At 46.1% G+C, this 11,019-nt stretch overlaps 1 protein-coding gene across 1 annotated transcript in view; it reads left to right on the top strand.

Moving 5' to 3' along the window:
- Positions 1-472: 472 nt before the first annotated feature.
- Positions 473-11,019, top strand: part of RREB1 (ras responsive element binding protein 1) — a 202,491-nt gene continuing 191,944 nt past the window's right edge. The window contains exon 1 of the mRNA XM_063632936.1: positions 473-594. The gene's annotated coding sequence lies outside the window, so the exon portion shown is untranslated. The remainder of the gene's footprint in view (positions 595-11,019) is intronic.

Raw genomic sequence — 11,019 nt, 5'->3', positions numbered from 1 at the left:
TGTGCGAGCTGGGCCGCGCTTCCCCCGGGCGCTGCATCCGCCTTCCGAGATGCTGGCAGCGCGGGACGGCCTAGCGACGCCGTCTCCTTATTTATCCACCCAGCACAGTTTCCATGGTTCCGCCGCCATCCTTCCGCCCTCTTCCTCGCGCAGAGCCCAGCGGCAGTCGAGGGCCTGGCTGGTGGGGGGCTGCGAGGTGCGTGCGCGGCGCGGGGCCCGGGCGTACTTTCCAAGCCTCGGGGCGCGTGGGTGCGCCCCCCAACTCCTGCCCCCCAAGAGGCTGTGCCACTTCCGCAGCCCCAGCCCAGTCCCTTCCCCACTGGCCCGAACCTCCACTCTGCCCCCCAAGGCGCCGCGCAGTCCCCGGCCCGGCCCGGCCCGGTGGCGCGGGGGAGGGGCGCGCGGAGCAGGCAAAGTTGCTGAGTTGCTCTGCACGCTCAGAAGTTGCAGCTGCGACGGCAGCTTCCCTCCCCCTTCCTGCACTGGGCTACCCGGAACGCACACCCACCCGTCACCACCCGCTACCTGCCCTCGCCCCTGCGGCCCCGGCCGGGACTCCACAGCATTCCCACCCTGCGCCCTCGAGGAGCCCAGGTTTCCAGCGGAGTTGGGCTGGGGGCGGGCCCACCCCATCTCCCCGCTCCGCCTCGGGGGAGGCGGGTGATGCCGGGGGCGGGGGTGGTTAGGATCCCCTCCACCGAGTCGCCGCTTCCCTGCGGCGCTTTTGCACTTTGTTAAGCTGAGCAGCTGTGCAGGCGTCGCCCGCCGGCCCCTGCACCCTCCAAGCAAAGCGGGGTTTACAGAACGGGAACTGGGCAGTGTTCCCATTCCCTCCCGCAGGGAACTTTGCCGTGAGGGTGGAGAGGGGGCGGCAGGGGGCTCGGCTTGGGGCTGAGGTCGCCAACAGGTGCTCGCGGGTCCGTGTGACCGAGGAGGGAGCGCGCAGGGAAGCCGGGGGTGGGGGTGGGGGCAGGCTCCCTCGGGGTCCCCCCCGTAGTGCCCGACGCCGGGTGCACCCAGCCGGCAGCGGTCTAGGGAGTGCTCGCGGGTGGCTGTTCGGAGCGCTGGCACCCTCGCGGCCTGCCTGGGAGGAGGAGGAAGAGGAGGGGGAGGGAGGGGACGCGAAAGTGGGTCAGGAATGTAACTGGATGCTGCACACCCCCCACGCACACCCCCGCTGTGGCCGACCGAGGCGGCCAGCTCCAGCCTTGGAAAGCGAGTCATTTGCTGTTGTGGTTCCCCAGCATTATCGGTGGACGGTTACCAGGGGATCCCGAGGGATGTGTTTCCCTGTGACCCTTTGGGAAGGAAAACTTAGTTGCCTCAGTAACCGAGTTTGGCTTGGATGCAATGATGCAGTGAATGTTCTAGGTGAGCCTGGCCGAGAAAGAGGCTGCTGTTGCACTAGGGGGTGGATTAACTTTTCTTATTACCGAACCAAGACGTGAAAGGAAAGCTGGGGAGGAGGTGGAGTTTTGCTCTGTGTTTGTTTTTTTACTATTTCAGAGAATACGAACTAAACGTTTTTGCGTTAGGGTTTGAGACTTCCAAATGCATGCCCGGGCTGCCATACATTTATCAAAGTTTTACTACTGACCACTAAGTTCACACAAAGGTTTGAAGCTGATATCCTAGAGTTGGAAGGAGCAGGGGACAGTGACAGTTTTGTATTTGAGGAAGGCCTGAGAAACAAACGTGAAAAGGCCTTTATTAAAAGGAGAGGAAAAAAAAAAACCGACCCTCCTCAAAGCAGAAGAAGGAGAGCAGCCCAGTTCCCTTATGAGCACAGTGGCACCTCACACCCCAGGCACGTGATGAGGAAAGGGAGGAATGGAGATTTAAAAGGGATGGGCTTTGGGTTTGAATGCTAGTGAGACAAGCAAAGTCAAGAAAAAATAAAATAAAAGATGAGACTGCAAAGGGAAATTTAGCTGTGTGAGTGTATAGCCCAAACTCTTCTTGAGCACCCTACCTGGTTTTTGTCCCATTTTTTTTGCATCGGGTTTTGTCCAGTGGACCTTAGTCACAAGGTGTAGGCAGGACTGCTGAACCAAGGCCCAAAGAGCAGTGAAGCTGCAAACCCAGAAGCAATGTGCAACTGCTGGGACTTTTTATCCAGAAGCAAAAAAAGGGGTGTGTTATCCTCTTAAGGGTTATCTGAAAAGCTGACTTAGGAATTAAATTTCTGTATCCACGGCACTCTAAAATAAAGAAACATACATTGAGATGTATTTTACTTTAAGGAGTATATAGTATATTCTTAGGAGACAAAAACTAATCAATTGAATTATATTCTAAACATGTAAAAGTAGAGGTTATTTTGTTGTGAAAACTTTTGTGGAGATGTAATTATCCCCAGTCTACATTTATTTATTTATTTATTTATTGGTAACTAGGTAAACCTTGCTGAAGTTGTCTCACTAGTAGAATGAGAATAATAATAACAATTGGCCTTACTGGCCGGGTGCAGTGGCTCACGCCTGTAATCCCAGCACTTTGGGAGGCCGAGATGGGCGGATCCCGAGGTCAGGAGATCTAGACCATCCTGGCTAACATGGTGAAACCCTGTCTCTACTAAAAATAAAAAAAAAATTAGCCGGGTGTGGTGGCATGCGCCTGTGGTCCCAGCTACTTGGGAGGCTGAGGCAGGAGAATCCCTTGAACGTGGGAGGCAGAGGTTGCAGTGAGCCGAGATTGCGCCACCGCACTCCAGCCTAGGCAACAGAGCAAGACTCTGTCTTAAAAAAAAATCAAAACAAAAACAATTTGCCTTCTTTGAGGAGGTAGATTGGACTTTTTTAGTTTTTGTTGCTGTTGTTTTAATTTTGTAGAGATGGGATCTTACCATGTTGCCCAGCTTGGTCTCGAACTCATGGGTGAGCTCAAGCAGTCCTCCTCTCCCAATCTCTCAAAGTGCTGGGATTACAGGCATGAGCCACCACACCCGGCCTGGATTTTCTACATTATTTTCTGGATAGAGAATCTTCAGTTCAATTGGCAAAAGTCATTATTTTCATTTATGGTGTTTGCTTAAACTGCAGAACAGCTGTAGTTGAAAGATCGCAAATTCTATACTTTGAATAGTCTTACATTCTGAATGAAAATAGCGAAGTTATACAAAAGTTTTCTTGGAACTAGAACACATTCATGATCTTAGATTTTGTCATCCTGTTAAGGAGCAGGGTTTCCTTTTATGTAAGATAATTAGACTTTAAAATTTTGGTTCAAACCAGAATTGTTGCTATAGAAATAAATTGAAAATTTAAGTAAAATGAAGTGGCAAACTTCGTTTTTCCTCTCATCCTTTCTCCCTACCCCCATATTTCATCTCTGAATTCATGAAACATTTATATATAGGTTGATCTGCATTTTAGCTGTAAATCAGATTAATAAAGCAAATTAAAGAATGAGCATCTGTTAAGAAAAGATTACCAATAGGATTCTTAATATTATGAAGTGTTCCTGTATATTTAGAACTTTTGATATATACATTTTGGGGCACTTTTCAAGAAATCATCTACGTATAGCAGGTTTTCACATAGATTACCATGGGCAATGCACTTGGAACCATTTACTCACTGACACCCCCAAAATATTTTTTGAATGAATGTTTTAAACATCTGAGCCACCTATTCTGTGGGCAGATCTATGTTTAACACTTTGAGAGTTACAGAGAAGTAAGTATATGCATGTTCCTTTAAGAGTCAAAGGGTTCAACAGCTAGATGACAAATATAAGAAGTTTAACTGTTTTAAATATTTTTTTAATTTTTAGAGACAGGGTCTCACAAGGTTGTCCAGGCTGGAGTGCAGTGGCTTTTTTTTTTTTTTTTTTTTTATAGAGTTTCACTCTTGTTGCCCAGGCTGGAGTGCAGTGGCGTGATCTCAGCTCATTGCAACCTCCGCCTCCCAGATTCAAGCAATTCTCCTGCCTCAGCCTCCCGAGCAGCTGGGATTACAGGCATGCGCCACCATGCCCAGCTCATTTTGTATTTTTAGTAGAGACAGGGTTTCTCCATGTTGGTCAGGCTAGTCTCAAACTCCCAACCTCAAGTGATTCACCTGTCTCGGCCTCCCAAAGTGCTGGGATGACAGGCGTGAGCCACTGCACCTGGCCAAGAAGTTTAACTGTTGAAGAGTTAAATAAAAACACCAGTAAGGCGGGGCACAGTGGCTCACACCTATAATCCCAGCACTCTGGGAGGCTGAGGTGGGTGGATCACTTGAGCTCAGGAGTTGGAGACCAGCCTGGCCAACATGGTGAAACCTTGTCTCTCTACTAAAAATACAAAAATTAGCCCAGTGTGGTGGCACAAGCCTGTAATCCCAGATATTCTGGAGTCTGAGGCAGGAGGATCACTTGAACCTGGGAGGCAGAGGTTTCAGTGAGCGGAGATTGCACCACTGCACTCCAGCCTGGGCAACAGAGCCAGACCCTGCCTCAAAAAAAAAAAAAGTGAAAAAAATGTGCATAAAAAGAGATGGTGGATTCACAGACAAAAGTTTCCATGAATTGAGAAGTGGAATAATAAGAATTTTTTTTAAGTTTTTTCTTCTTGCTTTTATTTATTCTCTAAAATGTTACTAATAAACCTGTACTGCTTCTGTATAAGAGATTTGCTCTTTTTAAGGAAACATTGCCAGGAAGTCAGTGTATGAATGACTGTCAATGAAGTGTCAGACAAAAAGTGCCCAGGAACTTCCAGAAAGGGCAGAGAGCAAAGCAGGCTGGGCCAAGAGGACTGTGTGGAGTACTAGGAACCAAGTTCAGCTTTGTCAAAAGTAGAACGCAGAGGGAACGAGGGAAGGGAGAGGGGAAGGAAGAAAGGTTCAGATGTTGCGGGGTGCTGGGTGTGTTCTGGGAGGGTGGCTGTTAGGTGGCAGCCATCAGGAAGTGCTTCAAAGGGAGATGGTAGGACTTGAACTTAGGCCTTAAAGGCTGTACATGATTTTATACCCAGCGAGAGAGAGGCATTCCTAGTGGCATAAGCCTAGTGAGATAAGCCAAGAGGCAGGAAGTTGCACGACACCTTTGGGAAATTTGAATAGGTCAGCTTTGCTAGAAGAGATGGATCAAGTATGAAATCTGTCATTTAATGATAGCTTATAGTGTTAGGCCCTTATATGCAGGTAATAGGGAATTATGAAAGGATTTTGAGCAGGGGAAATACATGGTCAAAGTTGGATTTGGGGAAGGTTAATCTTATAGGTCCGATTGGAGTGGGAGGTTAGGGGCCATGAGTGGCTATTGCAGGGAACCAAGGGGACCTGGACAAGGATAGATCAATGAGAATTGCTTGGAACACAGTGCTTTGTGAGTTATGAAAGAAAAATTGTCATCATTTTATAGTGTTTAGATGTGGAAGGCAGGAGACTTGAAGAGTCCAAGATGACAGAGGATTTAAATCCAGAGAGACCTTGAGAGGTGGGACTATCAACAGAAATGAGAACAGGAAGCCAGTGTTCAAGGTAGGTTGAAGGGTTGATTTGCATTCAAGGCTAGGAGGGGTAGCTGGGTTTAGGTGAGTTAGGGGCAATAGATGGGTCAGGGCTGAAACTAGAGCTGTGAGTCATCTATATAGAGGTGATTATCATTCACAGGTGTGAATGAGCACCCAAATTTGAATTTGGTGGCAAAGGACTAGTTTTAGGGAACATTCACAATTAGAACTTGCCTCAAAATATAATTTTGCAGGCTGGGAGCAGTGGCACATGCTTGTAATCCCAGCACTTTGGGAGACTGAGGCGGATGGGTCAGTTGAGGCCAGGAGTTCGAGACCAGACCTGGGTGACAGAAGTGAGACTCTGTCAAAAAAATTTTTTAAATATATATTTATATATAAATTAATATTAATAAATGTAAATGTATTACTAAAATTACATATATATGTAATTTTGCAGATTGTCCTCCTTCCTCATAGAGTGTAAGTTAGTCATTCCTTGGCTTTAGTTAGAGCCGATATGCTGACTCGGCACTGTTCCAACCAGAGTGCTTTAACCCAGTGGCTCCCTAACCTGCCTCATCAGATTAAGAGGCCGCACCATACAGTTGTTGCACCAGAATCTCCTGGGCCAGTAGTCCATTTTTTTTTTTTTTTTTTTTTTTTTTTTTTTGAGACAGAGTCTTGCTCTATCACCAGACTGGAGTGCAGTGGCGCGATCTCAGTTCACTGCAACCTCCACCTCCTGGGTTCAAGTGATTCTCCTGCCTCAGCCTCCCGAGTAGCTGGGACTACAGGCGCGTGCCACCATGCCCAGCTAATTTGTGTATATTTAGTAGAGATGAGGTTTCGCCATGTTGGCCAGGCTGGTCTCCATCTCTTGACCTCAAGTGATCCGCCCGCCTGGGCCTCCCAGAGTGCTAGGATTATGGGCGTGAGCCACCGTGCCTGGCCAGTCTGTATTTTTAATAAGCCTTACAGGTCACTCTGGTATGGATCATTTTTGGGAACCAATTTATTAGCTAGTTTGTTGTAGAGCCTGAGACCTTCCCATGAGACCTCCTATGTCTCTCCCAGGGAGAGAAAGACCTCAAACTTTTTATGAGTTCGTTTCAACCTGTCCTTTTGCTTTCGTATATGATGGACGGTCATTGATAGTGGTGCTCAAAGTTGTTTTTATCCAGATGACCTGCTGCTTTCCAAATTTAGCACTGGTCTGAAAGAGCGGAGGGATGTGTCAGAAGTCCTCTGCTCTGCTGCTAGGCTGGAAGGAGATTTGGGTTGAAGAGCTATGTGGAGAGTGGAGAGTGACTCAAACTTTGTACATTGAAGCTTGTTGGAATGATGCAATCACCCAGGCATTGGACAGACCACTTCCTGTACCTTTGGATATGCAGACCCAGGGTGTGGTATTTGGCAGTACTCTCAGGAGTAGACTGGCTGATCCTTTTCAAGGGAGCTGAGTAGTCAGAGGTAAGGCCAGGCAGGCTGCAGGCTCCAAACCCACAAATGTTTCTAGTTTAGAGACAGATGGATCATCAGAAACTTGGAGGAGGATTTCTAAAAGGTGATGAGTACGAACACCTGTCTCAAGGAATACCTGGCTCTCTAGGTGTATGTTTCTTTCTTTATTGTCAGAAAACAAATGTCTGTCCTGTGGAGCAGCAGTTATACATGTTGTCACAGCCAGCTTTGAATTAGTTTGATGCTGATGATCTGCCTACAAATTATCATTTGCTCTTCATTTTCCCATTTGGTTTATAAGCTGTAAAGAGACGAATTCACGTGTCTATATTATTACATGCCTGGTGAATGAGCAGGCGGAAATGAATGTTTAAAATTGATGATGGAGGCTGGGCGTGGTGGCTCACGCTTGTAATCCCAGCACTTTGGGAGGCCGAGGCGGGCGGATCACGAGGTCAGGAGATCGAGACCACAGTGAAACCCCGTCTCTACTAAAAATACAAAAAATTAGCCGGGCGGGTGGCAGGCGCCTGTAGTCCCAGCTACTCAGAGAGGCTGAGGCAGGAGAATGGCGTGAACCCGGGAGGCGGAGCTTGCACTGAGCCCAGATGGCGCCACTGCACTCCAGCCTGGGTGACAGAGCGAGACTCCGTCTCAAAAAAAAAAAATAAATAAAATTGATGATGGAAGGTTTGAGGGGCAGGATCACACCACACCCCACCCCCCATACCTGACTCCAGCATCACATACACAGAATTCAAGCTGTCCATTTTTCTAAGTCTCTAAGGGGTGGGTCATTTTGTTATTGCTCCACCCCTACCCAATAAACAGTGGAAGTTGATACAGTCTAGTGGGTTTTTTTAATTGTGGGAAGGTATACATGTAAAATTTATTATCATGGCTTAAAGCCGGGAAGCAGAGGTCACAGTGAGACAAGATCACACCACTGTACTCCAGCCTGGGTGACAGAGCGTGACTCCATCTCAAAAAATAAAGTAAAATAAAATAAAATAATTTACCATCTTAACCATTTTTTTTTTTTTTTTTTTTTTTTTTTTTTTGAGACGGAGTCTCGCTCTGTCGCCCAGGCTGGAGTGCAGTGGCGCAATCTCGGCTCACTGCAAGCTCCCCCTCCCGGGTTCACGCCATTCTCCTGCCTCAGCCTCTCCGAGTAGCTGGGACTACAGGCGCCCGCCACCACGCCCGGCTAATTTTTTCTATTTTTTAGTAGAGACGGGGTTTCACCATGGTTTCGATCTCCTGACCTCATGATCCGCCCGCCTCGGCCTCCCAAAGTGCTGGGATTACAAGCGTGAGCCACCGCGCCCGGCCCATCTTAACCATTTTTAAGCACACAGTTCAGTAGTGTTAAGTGTATTGCACATTGTTGTGCAAGAGACTCTAGGTTTTTAGAAATCCATTTAGAATATAAGAAAGTATTCTAAAAATGTCAGAAAATGAAACCCAGAGTTATTACAAAAAAGACTATACATGAAAGAGAATAGTTTTATGTGCAAACACAGCATTTGTATTCTATCCTAAGAGAAGGCACATAGAACGTTTTTCTTGTAGGACAGGCTTGCCCGAGTCTGTCCTTTCACAGTACCTAATTGTAATCAGTACAGAGGAAAAAGACAATTTGGTGCTTGAGATGGCTTTAAGAAGCCAGAAATAGGCCAGGCACAGTGGCTCATGCCTGTAATCCCAGCACTTTGGGAGGCCAAGGCAGGGAGATGACGACGTCAGGAGTTCGAGACCTGCCTGCCCAACATGGTGAAAACCTATCTCTACTAAAAACACAAAAATGAGCCGGGAGCGGTGGTGTGTACCTGTAACCCCAGCTACTGGGGAGGCTGAGGCAGGAGAATCACTTGAACCCGGTAAGTGAAGGTTGCAGTGAGCCGAGATTGCACCACTGCACTCTAGCCTGGGCGACAGAGCAAGACTCCGTCCCAAAAAAAAAAGAAAGAAAAGACTGGGTGCAGTGGCTCACACCTTTAATGCCAGCACTTTGGGAGGCCAAGGTCTTAAAAAAAAAAAAAAGCCAGAAATAGCACTAGCATCTTGTTTTATTGTTTTTTGTTTTTGAGACAGAGGCTTTATCTGTCACCCAGGCTAGAGTGCAGTGGCATGATCTCGGCTCACTGCAAACTCCGCCTCCCAGGTTCAAGCAATTCTCCTGCCTCAGCTACCTGAGTAGCTGGGACTACAGGTGCCCGCCACCATGCCCAGCTAATTTTTATACTTTTAGTAGAGATGGGGTTTCACCATGTTGGCCAAACTGGTCTCAGACGCCTGACCTCAAGTGATTCAACTGCCTCAGCCTCCGAAAGTGCTGGGATTACAGGTGTGAGCCACCAGGTCCAGGCTAGTGCTAGCATCTTGATACAGATGTTCAAGTTTTCTTGAACCTGCGAGTGTACAATGAGAGGAGACATCCAGTCAACTGTGAATTTACAGATTTTAATTTACACAATTTCCTAGAGTTTCCACTTTGTTTTCCTATACTGTATGAAAATATTCTCTTGACAGACACTGAAAGTAAGTGATATTTGCCACTGTTTTCCTAGTGAAAGACAGCTTATTATTATATATGAAAATATGGATATCAATGGCCAAAAAAATCCAAATGAGCAGGAATCTTTAAATCTGTTATCAGGTAAATGACCACATTGTTAAATGAAAGAATTTTTAAAGTTAAATGAATCTTACTTAAGATTCACAAGAAATATTGGAAACGTTATTGCCGTTTGCTGAAGTTCTTAGTCAACCCAAACTGTATTAACAGTTCATTCTTTTTTTTTCACATTAGAAAATTTATTTTCACAACACTTACTGTTTGCACTCAGTTATTCATAATACCTACAAAACAGGTTTGAAGGCAGTCAGTCCAACAGGATGTGAGCTACAGTTCCAAAGAAAGTATGGTTTGTGTTTTACCAAAGGAGAAATGCCTTCCCATATGTATATGTCTCATGGCTTTGAAAATTTGTAGCTTATTTAGCAACCCTCCATTTAAAAACTGCTGCTAGATTTGAGAAAACTTATAGAATAATTCTGAGTTTATCTTATTCAAAACTGCTTCAGTAAACTTTTGCTTATCAGTCTTGAAAAGATGTGTTAAAACCAGTTTGGCAACTTTTTAAATATAGCATGCTGGAAGGCCTTGAGAGAAGAGTTTTGAAGCAATATCAGTGTTGGAACTAAAAGGGAACACATTTATTTATTTATTTATTTATTTATTTTTGAGACGGAGTCTTGCTCTGTCACCCAGACTGGGGTGCAGTGGCACGATCTCGGCTCACTGCAACCTCTGCCTTCTGGGTTCACGCAATTCTCCTGCCTCAGCTTCCTGAGTACCTGGAACTACAGGCGTGCACCACCACACCTAGCTAATTTTTGTATTTTTAGTAGAGATGGGGTTTCCCTATGTTGGCCGGGTTGGTCCTGAACCCGTGACCTCAAATGATCTGCCCACCTTGGTCTCCCAAAGTGCTGGGGATTACAGGTGTGAGCCAGCATGCCCGGCCTAAAACGTAACACTTTTAAACAAGAATATTCATGATGCACATTTCTCTGTATTTGGAGGGCTCATCTTTTAAAAAGCAAGGTTTTGTGATGGGACTGAATTAGTGGAAGAGTTCTCAGTGGTAGAGCCATACCCAGCATAGGCAATCTAGAGCCTTGTTAAGAACTCAGGAGATTGTCTATTCTGTATGACATCTACATATTCACAACCTTGCCTCTCACTCCATTCCATAAAACTTACTGGAATCTGTTTAGAAGCAGACTTTACACAGATATTTGAATACTTTGTACTGTAATAGCATAGACATACAGCATTTCAAATGAGAGTTCTCTCTAAAGGCTTCATTTGGAAGTCATAATTATTTTTAATAAGGCTGGGCATGGAGGCTTACGCCTGTAATCCCAGCGCTTTTGGAGGCCAAAATGGAAGGATCACTTGAGGCCAGGAGTTCGAGACCAGCCTGGTCAACATAGTGAGACCACATCTCAATTTTTTTTTAAAAAGTATTTTAAAAAATAAGGTACAGTCACTCTAGCAATTTGAAGGGTATGAAGCAACTATTTTATATTGCAGTTCTAGAATATGT

Source organism: Symphalangus syndactylus, chromosome 23 (genome assembly GCF_028878055.3).
Source record: "Symphalangus syndactylus isolate Jambi chromosome 23, NHGRI_mSymSyn1-v2.1_pri, whole genome shotgun sequence".
In the NCBI taxonomy this organism is placed as follows: Eukaryota; Metazoa; Chordata; class Mammalia; order Primates; family Hylobatidae; genus Symphalangus; species Symphalangus syndactylus.
Note: the sequence above shows the minus strand (reverse complement) of the source record. Positions and strands in the feature narration are given on the sequence as shown.